Raw genomic sequence first — 20,933 nt, 5'->3', positions numbered from 1 at the left:
TCCTGCTGCATTCCTTGGCTCTTTCGGCGTCGCTGGGAGTGGGGAAGGCTGCAGCTTATTTGCATCTCTTTGAAAAGGATTTACTTGAGCTAGCTTAAATTTTGGTCCATGTTTTTAATTTACCCGAAGGAGATGCTTCCCGTGCCTGTGTGCACGGTAGTGATGCCCTGGATGGAAACACTACCTGTGCTCATCCGTGTGGGGCGCCGGGCACGGCTTCGGCTCCTGGGTAGGTGCGCCCCGCTTCGTGACAGCTGATGACTCGTGCAAATGTCACCGAGACGAACTGAAAATGAGTTTTTCAAGCCTCTTAATGTGTTTATTTTGTATGGGATCTCTCTTAAAGACACCCCGTTATACCTGTCCAGGCTATGGGTGTCCAGGCTGCACGGTGGAATCGGCTGGTGGATTCCTGCATGAGCCCTCCCGAGGATGTTTACAATGGCTCTCCTTTTGTTTCGAGCTTTTGTTCAGGAGCTTTTTCTTTTTTATGAGCTAGATTTGTTACCTATGTCGGAAGACACTGTTTAATCTACACAGAATAAGGTGTTGTATATGTTCCTAAAGTAAACAACAAATGCACTTCTAAAACAATTTATTTATAACAAGTAACTATGACAGGTAGTCTTCAATTAGTCCATGGTTTCAAATGAGGTGTTGATGGGATAAGTACAGTTCTGGAGAATGTGTTTGGATTAACAAGGTTAATGGCAGAGCTGCAAAATATCCTCATTTGGTAGACTCAGAAAAAAACTGCATTTTCTTCAGTCAAGAACCTTCTTTTCATTGACCTGGCTCTGTCACCTGTGAAGTTGTTTCCTAAACAGATGCCAGCTGACACTGGAAAGGTGCCACAGTGTGCTGAGCAGCTCTGCTGTTCAGGAGCTGTGTTTTGCCCTGCTGTGTTAATCAGTGACAAAGTAGTTGCATTTATTTGCTGAAATGACGGTAGAACTTCAACAGCAAGTTCATGTTACTGGACTGTTTCGAAATTAAATGACCCTGTGGAAGGGCATTTCTGTTGGTGTTTTAGGGACAAGACACATTATTGGCTCTTAATAGCAAATGGAGGTTTACATTGGCTACTGGAAAGCCTTTTGCTGAAACATTGCTTGAGTTTTCACTTTTGTTTGCTTTGTTTTATTTTTCCTCTTTGGTTACTTTCAAAGAGAATGGAGTGTAAGGAAGAAATAAGGATTACACTTAAAAGTGTAGTTTAGCAACACATCTATGTTTTAATGAAAATTCTGTTTAACTTCAAAAAAGATATATTAAGCTGTCTAGACACTCTCCTCTTAGTTCAAAATTTAAGTACTCTTCTTCTTCAGCTCCCCAATAATGGAAATAAAATGAAATAACACTTTATTTTTAGTTACTGGATTTAAGAATGGGATTTCAGCTGTAATAGGAGCTGCAGCTAGCTGTGCTGTATCCATCCTGGACTAAGAGATTTGAGAAGGAAGCTTTGCCAGCTGGAACATGCATCAGTGTTATCTGCATGTGTGTTGTAACAGATGTTCAGCAGAGACTACTTGTCAGAGGTACCTTGTAGAAACTTAAAGATGCTTGCTTGTTTCAGTACATTTTTCTTGCATCACTTTTTCCATAAAGTCAATGAAGTGCATTATTGGGGACTCCAGCTGAAACTTGTGGTGAATAGGAAATAGATTAAACACAGGTTTTCCCTTTTCTCTGGTTGCCAACAGTGATGTCAGTAGTTTTAAAGATCCTTACCTCAGCTCGCTGCTGGCCTCGCACTCTCTATTAAAACACTTGTCTTCTGCACTGTTTTTTGTGTTGTTAAGGAAATGCTGATGGCTGGAGGTATCCAGCCAATTATTTCATTTCCAAATAAGGTTCTCTCACCTTAAAGCACACTGCAGTAGCTCACTGAGGAGAGAGGAGATTCAGATTGTTCTGTCAAAGATTTGGGAAGTACTCTTTTGAAGTCCAGCAAAGAACATTTGTATGCTAAAATTGAGGATAGGGTTTTGGCTGTGCATGAGGCACAAATAATGAATTCAAGGTTTATGGATTATGTGTATTTCCAGTGGCCTTGGAGGAGCAGCTTTGCTCTCAGATTTTCTGTTTCCTACACATCTTTGTGCATTCAGACAGAACAAGTACCACTGTCCTGTAGCAGTAGTGTGTCTTGTCATTCTTGGTTACTCAGTTCACATTTTGTTGAAGGAGATTGGTCAGAGGAGTTTGGTATGAAAGCCAGTAATTGCAGTCAGTAGTTTCAGATGGTCCTTAGCAAAGATCCTGGTTGATTTTTTTTTTCCTTCCCAAAGTAAAAGAAAATAAAATACAATACATCTTTAGGAAAGGGTGACAGACAAATTTCCATGTTGTACTGCTGAAGATCTGGAGGTATAGGTACAAACTTGAAACTGCTCCATGCCCTTATGTCCTGTCATACCTGCAGCTGACATTTGTATGAAATTCAGCCTGTATCAGGTCGTGTCCTACATGATTCTGGCTCTTCATCCTGTCTCCAACCCTTGGATTTTTCAGGCTTCTGTGATTTCTTGCTCATTTTACACATGTGTGGGACTACAATGTACAAGTGTTTGGGTTTCTGTAACTGTGTGTTTCTTCAGTTTTCTTTTCTTAGTGAATTCTTCTAGAAAGTGTTTTGTTTTTCCAATAGACTTGTTACTCTCTTTCTTCATCTGCTCTTCTGACTTCAGAAATAAATGCTCTCCAGTAGTGGTTGAGATGACTTCTTGGCCATATTGATGGAATTGGTGAGGAACTGGATGGGACAGGCAGTTTAGTTCAATACATGATGTATTTGAGTTTAGATGACCTGAATACTGGTGAAGAGGTGTAGAACTTGGCCCTGATACTGCAAATCATTTATTATTTATGCTTTTAAAATCTCTTGGCACAATCAAGTCTGACCATGTAGAAAAGCTGTTTCTTGCTGTCCTTCCACTTGCCCTGTCGGTGCAGGGCAGGTCAGACCTTTGGGCCCTGCTGGGAGCACCCAGCTGTTCCTCTGGCCCTGCTGGATGGGAGCTGGGTGTGGAACACCCACCTCGGATATGCAGCATGCACATCACGCACACTTCACTCCTCCATTTAAATGAAGCCATTTCTCCTTTGTTGCTTGTCTTTATTAATAATAAAGTATGGCATTACTGGCTAATTTTAGGTCAAATGTAGTTGAAAGCTGCACAGCTATGTGAAGCTGTGTATAGATACTGTGGTAGGAACATTCCAGTAGATCGCAATGTGAGTGCAGAAGAAAGTTGAAAGTAAATAAGAGATCTGTGAGATAATTCTCAAGGGAGTTTTCACAGCATACCACACATCATTTGCAGGGATAGGCTTTCCTTTCACTTGAAGGACCACACAAAGTAAATTTTGTTTCTTGTGCAATTAAAGAATATAGGACAGGAGGTCTTTTCAGTTTTTTCACTTCCATGTGTCTATGGGATGCCTTTGTACTGAGGAAAATGCACTGTTTACCTGTCTTTTCAGGAGCACAGTTAATATTGAACATAGAAATAGACATACTTTTATGTAAAATATGAGTCTTGCTTCAGCAGATTTTAGCAAAACTACTGAATTGTAAATGCTGGTAGTCCTCTAACCCCAGTTAAAAGACAGATTGTATTCATTTCAGTGCTGTGTGGTTTGGTCCCCAGTGGGTCTGGCTGTGTGTCAGCAGTGTGCAGAGAGGAGCTGGGGCAGTGGTGTGAGAGGCCCGAGGGTGGTGGCCAGTGGGGGACACCAGGGCTGTGTGTGTGGCCAGTCAGTGCCACAGGACCTCAGGAGAAGTGGGAGGCAGCCCTGGTGCCCCAGCGTGTGACCTCAGCTCTGTGTCCCCCAGCAGGGACCGTGGTCCCCACGGGGGCTGGAGCAGCTGCCAGCAGGACACGAGGCCATCCAGCCCCGAGTGCATCCTGCTGGGCACTGCCTCACTCCTCATCAGGCTGGGACTGACAGCTTGCCTGGGAGAACCGGCAGAAAGGCCCAGGACAGAGGACTTGCTGACCCAGACACCAGTCTGTGCACAGTGCATGTGCTCTGGGTCAGGGAGGCTGCAGCAGATGAGGAGAACTGGGGGGACAGGGTCAAAGGCACCTTCTGGCGTTCATTCCCCACTAAACCTGTGCTGTGCATTATCGGGGTTGCAGGACCTGGTTTTTCACCCAGCCCTCTCTCAGAGGGAAGCAGAATGTAGATAGATTTATGGACATTATCAGGATTTTCTATATACAATTTTTTTAGCATTGGTATGTCAAGTAGGGAATGGTAATGCTGTGCCCTGATTGCTCCCTTCCTTGGTCATCCTTCCCAGACCAGGCATGGTGTTTGCAGGTGGCCAGGAAGGCCTTTTGTAGGGCCTGACATGCAGTGGATCTTTCTTGTAGCTGGTAAAAATGTAGCTGGTAAAAACCAACAGCAGGTTGGTGTTTGGAGCTTTTCTTTCTCTTGTTACAGGAGCTTGTCAGAGTTAATCAGTATGGACACTTAAATTGTTTCTGCTTAGGTGAATCTCTTGCAAGTTTTAAACGTGTTTCTGACTGCTTTGAATTTTATTGCCAACATCTGTTTTAAATGCTTTTGGGATTCACATGCTCGAGTACAGTTCAACTGTGTATGCCATAATTTTTCAAGGTGCTAACACTTTCAGTTTGAATGATAACTCTTTTAAAAAGAGGAGGGGGAGGGAAATATAGGAAAGTTTTGAAGTGCTCATGATGCTAATTTTCTTTCTCTTTCAATTTCAGAATGATGACCTACAGAACCTCACCAAATCCTTCTTTTAAACTCATGGGTATCAAGACTATAAATGTTTCATGCTATCACAACTAGGACCTCACCTCCTCCTCCTCTTCCTCTGTAAATGGGTACGATGCATCCAGTTCAGTTTGTTTACTTTACACAAACCTCAGGAGTTGTTGACTGAGCTGCACATCCTGTGTTGTGCCAAGCAGAAGCACTGTGACACCTGGACAACAAGTCTCTCTTACTTCATATCCTCTACCATAAGGACTTTGCTGGCCACATGAACTGATGTGCCCACCACTACATCATGGGTGAGAATGGGTATTTTACTAGCACATTTACACAACTTCATTTGCTGCTGAAAACCTGTATGACAAATCATCATTGTAAATTATTACATACAAAACTTAATGTTGGTTGCAGAGTATTAAATATTTAACATAGGTTTTGATTTATACATGTACTTTTTTAATTAAAATGTAACTTTTCCTACAGCACATCTTTTTTGATGTGGAACTGAGGTATACTATATTCTGTTGTAAACAGAGTGGGGAACCTGCTTAAAACAAGGCTTCTAAGAATAGAGTAGGGTACTATTCTTGTTTTAAGATTGTAATTCAGAAAATAATATAATATGAGTCATTGGTCCCTGGGCCTTGATTGTACAGTCATATTTACTGATACTATCAGTTGTAAGATAACTCTGATGTTGAGCTGAATTCTTTCCAAAAGAAAAATAATTTTGTACTCCTTGTAAAATAATAGTCTGTATTAACTGCAATGAAGACAAACGTTACTGTACATGGGTATTTACAAGTGTCAACTTGAATTCATCAATTGCACAGGAACTGACAAAAAAATCAGAAAAAAAGAAATCAAAGTCTTCCATTGTATATATTGTAAAGAAGAAAAAGAAAAAAACAACCAACAGGAAACCACAAAGCAAAATGGAAACAAAAAAGGGTGAACTTTTTAAATTGACTCTTTCCCTGGAATGAAAATGTGGGTGTTTGTAAATTCTGGAAATCTCTTTCTATATGTAATAAACTAGATACTGTTTTATCTGCTGTAGTGGGTTTTGGGTCTTTTTTATTTTTTTTGTAAGCTGTCTCAAATATCTGAAATTCTCCCACTGGGTTTCTGTGATGTTTCCATGGTTTGTCATTGAGAATGGCTGTGGACCACCATAGCTTAAGAACGAAGTATAATTAGGTGGAGTAGGGAGTATGCTTCCTTACATGATTCCACTAAAGCCCTTGTTTCTGTGTTGTGAAGACTTTTCAGGATCCAGCTCTCCATCCACTGAATTTGGGGGAAGAGTTCACAGCATGTAAAATCACTTGGAAGCCATAGCAAGACTTCAGCATAAAATCTAAAAAGCATGGCTCAGATGATTGTCTGGAAATCAGTGCTAGAGGCACAAGGAAGAATTCTTCTGTGACTCTCCTCTGCTTTACACTGATTCTATGCAGATGAAAATTCTTCTGTGCATAACATTTGCAGAGTCTTAATTCTTTTGGGGACTGGAAAAATACTGGATTTTCAAGTAAAATGTTGTTGAAGTGATAATTGAATTTGAAGGCATGTCAGGTCCCCGTTGGTCCCTCCTGCTTCCACGAAGCAACTCCATGGACTAGTGCACATTCAAAAGAATTTTTGTTATCAGGAAAAGGCAGGCAGGCACAGCAGCAGCTCTCCTGCAGGAAGGCTGTCAGCCCTCAAAGAAGGGGTTTCTTCCCCCTGAGATGTTTATGATGTCTGGGATTAGGCTGTGGTTAGTGCGGTGTCCACTTCTGACTGCAGTATAGATGAAGGGGCCATTGCACAGCTGCTCTTCACCTCTCCTTTTCCTGGAGGCTTACCAGTCCCTTAGCTCTGCTGGTACTGCTGCACATATAAAACCACTTTGACCCTGTGAAGTCAGAATAGTCACTTAGAAAGGACTTGGAGCATAAGAAAACTTAAATCGTTCCAGATTCACCGGGAACAACTGCAGCAGTGGTGATGCTGGCAGAGTGAGGGTGCTGGAGCATGGTGAGGCTGCAGCCTGAGAGGAGCCTGTGCCTGCCCAAGTGCTGCCTTGGGAAACCTTGGCTTTTGCTGACAGAGAAGTCTCCTCTCAAAGGTTCTGATACCAAGCAGTAGCAGACAAGAGGCATTGCTGCTTTTTTATGTTGGAAGGGACAGGTGAATCTGGATTAGCTCCCCTATTACCCTTGATGATCAGTGATGTGGATTTTTCCAAAGAACCTTTAGTACCTAAGAAGGTAGCACTTGCTTTAAAAAGAAAGTCATGTGCATCAGACCACTATTTAAATTTCCAAGTTACCCATTTTATCTTAAGCCTTCTTTTTTGTTGCATTTTTTTTTTATTTAATGGGGTTTATTTTTAATGAAAGCTTGCATATATTTATTTGCAATGAAGTAACAACATAAGAACAACTCACCCTCAACTCCTTTGCCCAGTCTTCTCCATCTTAGTGAATTAAATTAAATGTTCACTGTGTTGATTCGGTTGCTAAATATTAGCCTGTGTTGATGTTTAAGTGCCTTGCATAGAAAAGCATTTAATGTCCATTGTGCCAAGGCATTGTTCCAGGTAATTTGCAGAATCTGGCAATTACTAAGTCACAAGTTTGGAGGTGCTGGAAGTTACTGTTAAGGTTTAAAAGGCACCAGTAAGTTCATTTAACATTGGTAGGAATATTTCACAGTTATACCTCTGTGTGCAAATTTTGTTCATAAAACAAAGTGAGTTCTACAAAAGTGTAGGAATTGACAGTGGTCATTAGGGATGGCAGGGGTGATGGTGCTGATCTGGTGGGTTTCCATTCATCTTAATGATAACACATGGGCAGAGAAGGAGCTTGTTAAAGATGTTAATGTGCATGGGGTTTATGTTAATCATTATTTGTTCCTAAGTAAAATTAAAGATGCCTGTTCAGCAAATGTTTTGAAAAGACTTTTTCAATGAATTGCATTCATAACCAAGCCTAAAACTTGATTATTGCATAGATTTTTATTCTTATGAATTACAAACTTTAATAAATAGATGATTATGAACTAAACCCTTTTAAATTAAAGCAAAAATGCCTCAAAAATACAGTCGTATACTATCCCTTTATGAATTCTTTTGCACTGTCTGCCACAGAACAGATTGTCATTTCTCTAAGTTTGAAAATGAGCACATGGGATCAGTCCTGGATCAGCTGGTAACATTCAGATGCTTGGGAGTTTATTTTGCTTTTAATTTTTTTCAAGTGGATGTTTCGGGTTATTATTTAAGTTCCTTTCTGGCTCTGTTACTGGCACAGCTTCAGTGTCAAAAACTCTCTACTGAATGCATTTTATTAGTGCTATTGGTTGAAAATGAGAAGGGTTGGAAAAACCATTTGAAGCAGTCTCCAGGAGCACAAGGAGCATTAACACACTTGGGTTTTGGCGAAGATTGCTAGGTTCAAGTTCAGTTTGATTCTGAGTTGATGTATATGTTGTAGAACTCTTAATACATTTTTGTCCTAGTATTTGATACTAACCTCTTTACTTAGTATTTAAAATATCATGTCTTCCATAAGTATTGTTTGGGTGGGGGGTTTTTTCAGTAAAAGGTCAAATTCAGAAAGCAAAACGAGAGCTCAGGCCATGTTTATAAGCATGTTCTGGTGCTGTAGCCTTACTTTGTGCATATTTAAGAACCAAGCACTGTGTCCATCTTGCTAGCAGCTGACTTTCAGCTGAAGCTGTTTCACTCCAGGGCTGGGTTGTGCCGAAGTGTTTGAGCTGTGTAACTGCGGCACAACGGAGCCTCAACGGGTGTTTCTGCAGGGATTAGCTGACTCCAGCGTTTAGGAGCAGCTTGAGTACAGCATTTGACTGCCCACTGAACCAATCTGGGGAGATGCTGGAGCACTTGTTCTGCAGCTTCATTCACCTAGGCTAGTGCAGTTTAAAGAAACAATACTGAAAATAAAAAAGTTGTGGCAAATTCTTGCCCATCTCCACTATGGCCTCCAAGCCATCTTTGGGTGCAGATTTTGGGGGCCTTTTTTGTTTGTCTGATTTTTTCAACCTGCAAACTTTGAGGCTAGTTCAGTGGTGATGGGGAAGTGTAAATACTGTAAAGTGACAGTATTCACCCTTGTCCAGTTCACCTTGTATTTATCTGCCTGTCAGTATTTGCAATGAGATGTGAATTTGAAGATACCGTAAATAAGTTTGTGAACTTAGCAAATCCCCATTAAAAAAAAAAGAAAAAGTGAAAGTGGAAAAAAGTTCAGGACTTTCAGTTTGGAGAAAAACTTATTGGAGAAAAAAATGAAGTGCTCATTAATTTGAGGAAAATGACCTGACTGTAGAACGCACCTTACAGTGTTTGTAGAAGATAGAGCATTGCAATGGAAAAGCACTAGAGCAGAAATGCTGCTACACAATTGATAAAAAATTAAAACAACCAGATAATGTCTTTGATAGTTTTACCAGTAATTTTTGAGGAGGAAAACGTTGTGACTTACAGCTCTGCTCCTATCTGTCCATCCAAATGCTTGTGGCATTGAACATGACTGTCACAATCTGTGCCTTTCTTTTTTATTTTTTTAATTTCAAAATCAGTCTGGCACCTTTTGGCTGTTGGATGTCATGGCTGAGCTCTCCTGGAACGTCAGCAGGGAGAAAGTTCCTCCTGCTGCACATGGTTCTGCTCATGGGGCTTTTCCCAGTGTCCACCTCAGACTGGGAAGTTAGAGCTCTTTCTCCTTGTTTGCTTGTGTTTGGTTTTTTTTATTGCAATAACAAATTGTTAGTTAGATTGAATAAAATACCAGTTTTGTTGTGAATTATTTGCTGTCAGTAAATTAAAATATAGCTGAAATGTCAGGTGTTTTCTCCTCAGGTTATTGTGGACATGGTTACTGTCCTGCTGAGTTTCATCACTGCAGTGGTAGTGCTTTGTTCTTACGCCTTTTTGAAGATGGACTGAAAGAAGAAATGGTAATTCTAACTATCAATTTACTGTTTCACCTTCAGCTTGTGAATTTAAAATAGCAATTTTGTTTTTTTTTAAAACTGTTTAGAAATTTGATTAGGGAAGGAGTTTGAGAGCAAAACAAACCCAAATTTCTCTGATTCTGCAGTCGGCTGAGCTGGGTGCAAGGCAAACTTGTCACTGTTTCTTCCTCAGTAATCTGTATCTCTTGAAGTCCAGGTTGGCTTTTGTTTTTAAAAGGCTGATGGAAATAAGGTGAGTTGTGGTTGTGGTCTCAGTCCAAAACATGCATTTGAGCCCATGCAGGGCCAAACAGTCACTATTTGTCCTTTAAGTGACTAACTTCAGAGAAAAACTTGTCTTCTAACACTAAAGTGGTGTCTTCAGACACCTCTGTGGTTTCAGTGCAGCAGGGCTTGGTTTTGTTTCCTCCGGAGCAGCCCCAAGGCCTGCCCTGACTCTGGGTGCTTGGCTCCCCTCAGCAGGCACTGCCCTCCTGCCCAGCCGCCCTTTTCCCACAAGGTCTGGCTTTCCTCAGCCACCTGGCAGCGATGTGGCTCCTCCTGACAGCCTGCCCTTATCAGTAGCATGTTTTGCATTAATTTCAGCCTCCTCACAGCGTGCTGTGGGAACGCGGCCCGCTGGTGGAGAGTGTCCGTCTCCTTCAGCCACACATCGCTGCCGCCTCAGCGGGATCAGGGAAAGGTAAACTGAAATTCTCTTTCTGCCAGGAGGCAATTTGCCTGGATTTCTTCCCTGTTAGGCTGTGTGAAGTGGTTTGGTAATCTGTTGGCTCATCACCAGTCTCCCAGTCATGTGGGTAATCCTGAGGGTTGTCATCTGAAGTGAAAGATAAGAAGGGCCTGAACGTGACACATGGATGTGAAAGATCAAGAGACTTCTGCCTGCTGTGTTATTTTTAAAATTAGAGCTGTTTAGTTTTGCCTCTTCCAAAGCATTATAAGAATGTGAATAAATAATTTGGTATTATTACATTAGTTTTGTGTATGCAAAGCAAAACTGATTTTTACTTTCTTCATCAAGGTGTTAGGAGGATTAAGTAATGAGTAAGAAGTACTTAACTCCTGTAGTGTTGGGTAACAAAGAAATGCTGCTAAGGAAGCTACGTAAACTGTGTTCTTGCAGAACAGTAGTACTGTCCAGCCCTTTTTGTCCCTCCAGATTTCAGTTTCCACTTCAGTGCTTCCTCTGTTCTGTTTAATGCCATCTTGCTTGCTCAGAAAACTCAGCTGCTGGAAAGTTTCCTTCTGTATTTAGTCCATTCCAGTCCATCCTCAGTTTCATTTGTAACTGTTGCACAGCCAAGGTGTTCTCACCAGAAGATCTCACCTGCAGTTCTCAACCCCCTTCTTTGCAATCTATTAGTGGGAGTCATGCTTATCCCTGACTCAGGAGGCTGCTGCTATTCTGGAGGACTGGTTCAGTGCCTGCTAAAGGTTCACCAAAGTGATCTCTACTAAACAAAGCATATAAGCTAAACACAGAAGCTTAAAGCAAGTGTATCCTTAAATTAAGAATGGCTCTACAGACACATAAGTGCTTTGGGGAGCCTGTGTTTGTTATTCCAGCAGTGTCATTGTGAGAGCTGGAGCTCTATGAAATGCAGATCTTCAAAGATGCCTTGAAGATATGATGCCTATGATTCTCCCTGTCAAAACAGAAGTCTCTTTTAAGGTCACAGTCAGCAAGTTTTCTTCCTCCTAATACCTCCTCCCTTGGATGTTTCAAGAAGGGAACTTCTTATTGTTGAGCTCCTCACCTCTTCACCTTACCAGTGAGCTCCTGGTGCCTTTCTGAGCTTTTCCTTTGCTTTCCTCTTTCCTGTGAAGCACTTTTAGCACCTGAATGTTCTTTGACTGCCATATGCTGACTGTGGGGACAGTGCTGCCTTAGTGAAACAAGCCAGCAGAACTTTCTGGAGACATGCTGTGAGCAGCATTGGCTTGGACTTAAATGACCCAAGAATAGGGGAAAGTGTGAAATTCTTAACTTGAAACTGCCATAGTAGGCAGCAGGTCCTGAGTCTGCAGGCACTTCAGTTTTACTGTGAGTAAATGGGCTTGTAGCCTAAACATGGGAGAGGGGGAGGAGAAGTTTAGGAGGGAGAAAAAGATTATTTTTCCACATAATAGAATTATTTTGATTTTAAAAGATTTGATCTTCTCTGGTATCTTCAGCTGGAAATGAAGGCTTGATAGAATACTGGGAGGGTTTTACCTGCTTGAGTAATTTTGTTCCTGACTAGATATGTGGAATGATTTAACTTGAAATAAAAAGAGAATTCACTGTTTGTTTGGGATTTTTTTTAAACATCATTAAATAAACACATTTTAGAACATGGTTACACAGATAGTAACGTTACTCAAAAGGCAGAACTTTCCAGTGTGAGATAGCATCCTATTAAACTTATCCTGGCTTTGGAGTAAGAGAAGCAGAAGACCAATGGCTCAGAGAACATTTGTTTCTCTTTTTGATGGGATCCCAAATGAGCTTGGTGTGCAGATCAGAGTCTCTTTCCCACAGTAGGTGTTACACACCTTGCTGTCTAGCAGTGCAGTGGAAGTGTTTCCTAATGAAACTTCCATCACTGTAAAATAATCACATATCCTTGCTAAGCAAATAATGTCATAACTGTGATGTGGGTTTGTCAGTCCATTTGTTTAACAGCCTTGCTATTTAAGCAGGATGTTTGGCAAATATAACAGTAGTATAAATTGATGCTGAATAGGTGAGATTTTCTGAGAAGAGCTGTGCTCTAACCTATAAGAATTTAATGGCTTTTTGAGGTGTTTTTTCTTTGTTTTCTTGAGGTTCTTTTGCTGCTTATTAGGTTTGTGTTTCTGCAGAGTAGACGTGACTTTCAGTGAAGGCTTGTCAGTGAAGAATCAGTGACTGATTGTGTTGTAACAGACATTGAGATAGGTGCTCTCTGATAAATTTATATTTGATCTTTGTGTAGACATTGCAAGTGTCACTTTCCAGCACGCAGCAGCTCTTCTAGCTCCAGTGATCGCCAAATGTTATTTTGGGAAGTTACAGGAAGTACGTGCTTAGTCTGAAAATAGTTAGGGCCAGTTCTTAAAAAGAGGAGTTAAGCCATCTATGACTTACAATTGACATAGATAACTGTCATTATATTATAATTATTCCCTAAGAATATTTCAGGAGCTATAATTAGAAGGAAACAAGAAGTGAAGCTCAAAGGAAACAAATTACAATTCCAATGTGCTTAAACTTTCCCTTTTTCATCTTTGCATATTTTGTTGTTTTCAGTATTTCCACATATTTATTCAAAGCAAACTTTACCCAGCAAACAAGTCAGATTTCTCATCCCTAACATTTGCATTCCATGGTTTCTTCTCTGTTGTTCTCAAAGGTTGACAAAGACGAATTTAGACTGACTTTGCTTGGTTAAATAGCCTTGGTATTACAGCATAATTCCACCTGTAGTGCAGCTTTTTGGTGTCATTGCAGTACTGTTGTCTGTCTAGGTATAATGTTGAATGCATTTTCTTTTGTTATAAGGGAAAATAATTCAAATACAAACTTGTGAGAACTCTTAAGGCAGTGCCTTCAGAAAAAGGTTTTACCTCCCGTGCTCCTTCACAGGAAATGAAAGGTCAGGAGAGTTAAACAGGAGTGTTGATTTTGCTGCAGGAAAATGCAGTGCCTCTGTATGATCACGATTTTAAATTACTTCTCCAGCTTTGTCACTGCCAGAATTAATCAGGGTAATGTATGGCAGAGTGAACTGAAATACATAAACACAATAAGGTACCCTGACTTCCTAAGACAAGAAAAAAAAAAGCATTAATTTCTGAGAGATGGCTGAATTAACAAGAAAATTCTTTACCATATGAAGCAGTCCATAAGATATTGTTTTGTACTGTGTTTTGTTTTAATGGTGAAGCTTAAAATGAGGCTGCTTTAAGGAAGTTCATATCAAAAAGATTCTTTGGGGGTGAGGGGAAAAAATTCATGATTTCCTGCCAGGTTTTTTATCTGAAAATGGGGTTGGTGTGAGAGTGTGTTGTGCACAGGCTTCCATAAACCAATGTCCTGAGGCACACAGCAAATAAACACATTGGAGGTTGTAATTATTGTTTAGCTGATGCCCTGTTTTAGATCCAGTTTAGAGAGCAGAGAATAGACATCACCATTCCTCCCACCTGCAGAATTTGAAGCTGGGTGCAAGGCTCAAGCACGGACACGTGTTTATGGAGGGATGCAGTGGGGTAAAAACAGACAGCAAGGATTGGAAAAAGCCTAACAACGTCCTCATCTTGCCATCTTTGCCCAGGGAGATGGTATGATCCAAGTGGAGCTTGGATGCTGAATTTAACTTTGCTGATATGATTCTGGCCTTACCTGGTCTCTGCTAAGCAGAAGTGGCCTCAGAGGAGGGTTGAGCCAGAGGTCAGTGCTGTCCTGCCCGTGGCCCTCTCCCTGGAGCAGGAGTGTTTGCAAGGGCTCTGCCAGGCCCAGGCAGTGGCTGCACCCTGCCCAATTGGTGGGGAATCTCAGTGCTGATGATCACTCATCCCTGACACACTGAGTTCAGTGGCACTGTTCAGATGCACCGTGGTTATAGACCCGAACAAAACAAGTGGGAATTAGGCTGGTTGCAGAGCAGTCAGAACATGTCACAATGAAGTAATTTCCTGCAGTCCACACAGTTAAAGTGGTCCTCCTTCAGTTTTATAATTTATGAATACGTTTCTAGGAATAAACACAGGACTTGTGTGCTTGAGGCACTTGTTTAAAGCTCTAGCTTGCTCTTGTTTCACTGCATAACAAAATCCCCATCACAGATGGTAGTCAGGCCAGAGACAAAGCTTATAATGAACTGATGCTAAATTGTTTTTTTTCTATCACATACCATTAGACTTCTGTAGACATTTCTTTATTTGTACCTTCTTGTGCACAGAGTATCCCCACCTGCATGGAAAGTCTGCCACTGCTACGAGAATGACTTGACCTAGATTTTAAAACAAAAACTGGACCCAGGAGGTTTTCGGCTGTAGGCTTACATTTTCACTGGAACTGAACTTTCCCAAAAGTACATTGGCCTTGATCAAGGTCTGGAACGGGTGAGCCGAGAAGGGAATTCTTGCAACTCAACCCTGACTTTCTGATCCAGCCAGCATAATTATAGTTTAGCTACCGGCCAGTAGCACTGCTCTGGATAGCATCAAAGCATTCTTGTGAAGCGTTTTGAACTACTCCCAAGGACCACTTTTGTGGTCGCTGTGCAGCAGCTTCTGAGCACACCCTGAGCCTCTGCGTGCCCAGAGAGCTGCAGCTTCTGCACACAGAGCCCAGCTCGGAGCGGTGTGAAGGGCTCATCTACCAAAGGCTCCCTTGTAAAGGCCTGATAATTTGCCTGCTCGGGCATTGTGGCATCCATTGCATAACTGCACTTCAAACGCTGTCTGGAGTCCGTGGCAGCTTCCCAAGCAGGATCTATGGGATTGGATAACGCATCCGGAATGGGCTCTATCAAAAGCTTCAGCAAATCAATGCCTACAGAAATGGAATTTGTATTTAATCAATTTTATTGTTAAGAGTAAAAGAGGAAATCATAGATAAAAGCTTTAGGAATACAGAAAGGAAAAAATTAATTTGCAGGAAGCTAATTTCATTTGTTTTTAAAATGTGTTTTTCCAGTCCTTTGCTGGCGTGCAGCTTGTTGAAGGAAACTGACATGCGGGACAGAAAAGACAATGTCCATAGCAATGTTTTTGTCTGTGCAAAGAGTAGTGCAAATTATCTGTGCTTGTTTCTTCTTTCTGGAAGGACCTAAAATACACTATTGTATAGGTGTGTTCTGATTCAAGAGAAAAAAAGGAAAAAGGGAATTAGGTGAAACTGTAGAAGATAAAGAGGGAGCAAATGGGGTAACCATCAGAGTGACTGTCAGAGAAAATCTGTGTATGAATGTATATGTGTAAAACCAGTAAATGCTCCAACAACACTGACTGCAGCTTAACCAAAAGTCACAAATTGCCCTTGAAAATCAGTTCTGTTTTTATCCCACAACAGCATTAACATCTGTATTTCATAGGTATTTTTTTATTAGTGCATTACGTGATGTGATCGGTTTTCTGTGGGCTTCAAGTTATGATTTGGTTTCTGTTAAGATGCACATGTCTTATGGGATGTGTTTAAAGCTGGATATTCATCTATTGGAGGAAATTTTGAACTGTTTGTGTTTCAGAGGATGTTGGATATTCACCCAGGACTCAATCGCCCACCCCTGTAAGGTGGGATGTGGTTCAGCAGTTTCTGTTGGCCAAGGTAACTTTGGAGTTGCTTTTCTGCAGGTGAAAGCTCACCTGGACCTCTGCCCATGTGAAAGAGGCCTGTGTATAGTTTTTGCTTTTTGTAGCAGACTGCTCAGGAAATTAGATAATCCTCTTCTATTGCTGTTTGATTTGAGGGATGTCTTCTGGGAAAGACAAATATATATAAATCTGCCTACCTGTTTAGATGATATCTGAAGAACGCCTGTGAAATTAAGAGGCCATATATTTACATTTAACTGTAGTCATTGTTTAATACTTCCTGTTCCATGTACAGTGAAAGAAATGAAATAATGAAATTTCCTATAGATGTAGCTAAGATTAGCTGTCAGTCAGGCTATCCTGATAATTCTGTGAACCCAAGCATTAATTTTCACATGTTCTCCTTTTCCCAGTTTTCTATCAGCTTGCTGCTACTATTCTTAACTCCTGAGCAGTCAGCGTTTGGGTTGGGGGAAGGTGGAAAGTTGGGATTTCATGTCTGTGTTTCTTATTGAGGACAGCTTAAAGCTGGAGAGGTGAATCTGAACATTTGTGGGGAAGAACTGTGTGAATTGAAATCGGAACTAAGAACTATGAACATTTTCTATTTATTGTTTTAAAAGCAAGTGACATACATAAAGTCATTGGAAATTACTTTAATGGGACAGACATAGGAAGTATCTTTATTTGCAGCTTTTGGACTTGGCCTGATTTCCACAAGTGCAAGGCGCTGACAGATGCTGTCTTTTACATTGGGTTCTGAGGTTATGGCACATTTCTGAGAACTTAGCTTCTTAAGGTATTCTTAAGCTCTACAAAAAGTGATTTGCATCATTTGCAAATATTGTAAATAATTTGAAAAAACAAAAGTTGTATTTGAAGGGAAAACGCTGCAATTGTTACAGCACTGTTAAAGAGCAGCAAACCTATCAAGAACACCACAAGGAAAGCATGTTTGCATCATGCATCATTTCAGGACTTAAATATCTTCTTTTCATTTTATTGCCATTTGCAATGCTTTTTTCTGTTTTGTTCTGCTGAAGGAGATAGTGCTGATAAAGAAACAACTCTCTCCTCCTCCTGCTTGACGTGAACTCTCACCTTTAAGTTAATAATCCACATATTTAAAAGTGTATGTCTGTGCACATACATGTGCATGTGCATAAATAACAGTTTACAAAGAGAGGGGGAATGCTGTGACAACTGCCTCAGTAACTTTATGAACTCGAGTGCTGACTGCTCTTCAGAGTTATGATCCTTCTGTTCTAGGGTGAGCATTGCTGGAGGGTCATATTACTATTCTTTGTGCTGTATATATTTCCTTGACTTCTTGCAATAAAAAGAACCCTTGCTTTTACTGTAAGCATTTCTAATTTGTAACAGATCAGCAACTCAGTGTTGTTTCTTTGGCAGGATGAGGCCATCAAGACCTGTCCTTTATGGGTCTTTGCAGGTGATTTACTAGCTATGACTTTCCCATCATATCACACTTGAAGTTTCATCAAAATAATTTGGAATGTACTGGGACCAAATAAATGGCATAGGCTAAAGAATCTGTTTGCCAAGATAACCACACTACAACTTGCCAAACCAAACATTATTGTTAGAAACATGGCTTGACCATAATGCCTATCTCTGAACTGGAGTGGGAATGGTTTCATGGGAAAAAGTTTACTCAACAATATATGGGCTCATAGAGCCTATGCTGGAAAAGAGACAGCATATTTTAGTTTAAATAAGTTGAAACTGCAGCCAGTACTATGGCTTGTGGCTGATCTTTATTACGTGCTATGTTTTCAAATTCTACTTTTTTTGCTTTTAAAATGTTATCTCAATATCTTCCCCCATTGCTATTTTTGAGGATTCATTAGAGAAAGCAAACTCTATCCTCAAATATTCTTCTTTCATTTTGCTTTTGAATTTTGTGACTGTTCTCCCTCAAGGAGCATGCTGCTGATTCTTGACTTTACAGTGTTTGGGTGCTTTAGCTTGAAACATCATTGCAGCATTGGAAGTTAGTAAAACATAAAGGTTTCATGATGAGATTATTGGAAAGGAAGTGGAAGGAGATGCACTGGATGTTGGGTTTACCAGCTTTGCATTCAGTACTGGTGGGAGATTCCCAAGTTTAGTAGCATTGCCTAAGAATGGCTCATTTCTCTGACGTGGCTTAAGGGTTGAGGCTCTGGAAAGCAGTTTCCACACTTTCATAACCTACCTGAAGTAATACAGTTACATCAATTGTGGATGGGAACAACAGAGCAGGATACCTCAGCACCCAAACCTTGCCAGCCCCACAGAGAAAAACCAGCACAAGCTGATGGAGCAAGCTGCGAATTCAGCTGAAAAGTTTTCCCTTGATTTTTGTGCATGGATTACTCAGGTGATGCAGTGCTGTGACAGTGCAGCAGCAAAACCATGTGAACTGTTCATCACCCAGGGGCTGGACTGAACTAGAGCAGGGGCAGAGCACCAGATTAACAGGATTAAAAGCAATTAAGTTATCAGGGTAAATTCTTTTTGCTGGAAAACTTGGAAACTTGGCAGTTGTTTCTCCTTGCTCTTTAGAGAGGAGAGCCATGGCTGAGCAGCAATGCTGAGGTTGTATCTTGCCTGTACAGAGTTTGTTCCAGTAGGTTCTGAAGAGGGGAAGGGGATGATGGAGCACACAACTGCCATGCTTTCAGCTGGCCTTTCCCTTTCCCTTAGAAAGCTTTTCTATTGAGGATCATCCAAATATGTGCCATCTTGCCTTGTGAATGTGTCTAGTGTTTCATTTTGACCTAGGTTCAAATTCTCAAGTGGTTTAAGTTTTGTTTTTTTTCCAAGCACCAATGCAGCTCATGTTTTGTTCTTCCCATATTTTCCATCACACTTTGACAAATTTTGACTAATCCTTTCACCAGCTTTATTGTCACTCGTCTCTGTGTTACTGTTTCTCAGCTTGTCATTTAATAACTGAAATACTAGGATGTATAAGAACACGGGAAATGCCATATATCACCCAGTTGTCATGTTTGGAATTGTAGCAGCTCTGTTTCACATGATACAGTTATAAATTAAAATTTTCCATTGACCTGGAGCTTAGAAGGATATTTTCAGTGCAGTATTTACTTAGTTTTGTTGATCTTGATATATTTACATCTATTTATATTTTATGTATCTATTTGTATTTCTTCTTATGTTACTATTTCTTATTTCATTTTGCTATTCCTAGTAAAAATCCATTTTTCTGGCATGTCCTTGTCTCTATTGAGGTGATGTTTGCAACCATTCCTGAGATGGAGTGAAAGTTTTTGATTGTAAATGGGTTGGCAAAATATACAAAATCCTGCATGTCCTATCTATGCAGAGAACTAGGAAAGCTGACTTTTCTTAATATCAAAGGAGAAAGGAGAAAATGATGTCTTTCAAAAATGGCTTTCTCTGAAATAATTCTGGATAGGAAGTTTTTATGAGACCTGTCTTTATAAATTCTGGAGCATATCCATTTGTCTCTTTAAAATTTAACTGTAGTCAAGAGAAAAATTAAAGATTGTGTCATTTTGATAACATAGTACAAAGCTATTTTTGGTAACTAAAAGAGCTTGTTGAAAGCATTTGCTTTCCACCAGGACTAGCACACTGAAGCCAACACGGGACTTGAATCCAACCCATTTTCGAATCACGACAGGCCCAAGACATTAAAAATGTTGAGATCGCAAAATGCTGTCTGATTCGGTTCAGACTTTACAGGTAAATTCTACCTTGGCGCAAGGCTGTGAAATTCCCGGCATGCTGGTGTTACTTTGCAGGAGCTGGGACTGCTCACAGCCGGCTCTGGGAGGGAAGGCTTGTTGCAGGTCCCTTGGGAGAGGCCATTGTCTCCTCGGGATAAAGTGAGAGGTATTTCAGAAGTGCTTTGAAGCCGTGCCAGCCTCCTCACAGGGCTGTGAAATCTGATACCTCCGCTTCTGAGCTGTTGGGGAAAGTACAAACTGTAGTACTTGTGGAATTCATTCACTGACTTCCAAACTCGAGTCTGGCCCGGGAATGGAAGAAAGAGTTTAAGAAGAAGGCGGAAAAAAAAGACTTCAGTACTATGTGGCAGTTAACTGTCAACTTTGGCATCTTTTCAGATTTGCAGCTTCATGCTTTCTAGAGATAAACTGTGACTTTTCCCTAAGGACTGGAGGATTTCATTTTCCTTCCCACTGAATCTGCTAGGATTGTATGACTGTAGGAGCTATGAGAAGTGCAGAACTACCAGCAAGATGCCTGTCATGCTCTTAGGTAGCTAATTTAAAGTTACAGAACATTTATTGCAGCTTGTTCCTATTTACATTAGCTTCTCAGTATTTTCCATGTGTAAAGCAGATCAATAGGCTTCTTCTGGCTGTATTACTGTGCCTTGTCGTGTTTCATCTGGGTTTCTCTGAAACCTTTTGTCTCATTAAGAGGTGGATTGAAGATTTTCTATGAGCTCAGAGCATTCCTGTGCACCCTGTATGACAAAGGAACTTGTGTAAAAGCAGAGAAGGAGCAACCAAATCTTCAAAGAGTCAAACTTTGTTACCCTTTTTGTTCTCAGTGGAGCTCAAATACGAGCGGGCAGCAAGGCCTGTGCTTGTGCTGTGTCGCCTGTTGCTTTTGTTTCGTTTTGGCCGAGTTGAAGGGAAGCATTCACCTCTCTCCTGGTGCTCTCTGGGCTTGGCCAGGCAGCACCTGCAGGGTGTAGGTTCTGTTGGGAAGCAGAAGCCGTTCAGGAGGGGATGTTTCACAGAACACAGCGGCTGGTCAGCAGGGCCAGGCTGGAGCCAGCGCGGTTTGCCAGCCGCTAGCGCGGTCATTCCGTGCGGTCATCAATCCCCGTGTGCCATGCCAGGGGCAGCGTGCAGCTGCTCTGGGATAACAATCCCAGAGAG

The 20,933-nt window shown here is 41.0% G+C and overlaps 1 protein-coding gene across 1 annotated transcript in view; it reads left to right on the top strand.

Annotated features, from left to right (window-relative positions):
- The window catches only part of IRS1 (insulin receptor substrate 1), a 50,417-nt gene extending 44,607 nt beyond the window's left edge, over positions 1 to 5,810 (top strand). Inside the window, exon 2 of the mRNA XM_015638101.3 lies at positions 4,746 to 5,810. The gene's annotated coding sequence lies outside the window, so the exon portion shown is untranslated. The remainder of the gene's footprint in view (positions 1 to 4,745) is intronic.
- The last annotated feature ends 15,123 nt before the right edge of the window (positions 5,811 to 20,933 follow it).

The sequence above is a fragment of the Parus major genome, chromosome 9 (assembly GCF_001522545.3).
Source record: "Parus major isolate Abel chromosome 9, Parus_major1.1, whole genome shotgun sequence".
Classification (NCBI taxonomy): domain Eukaryota; kingdom Metazoa; phylum Chordata; class Aves; order Passeriformes; family Paridae; genus Parus; species Parus major.
This window is presented reverse-complemented; position numbering and strand designations above follow the sequence as displayed.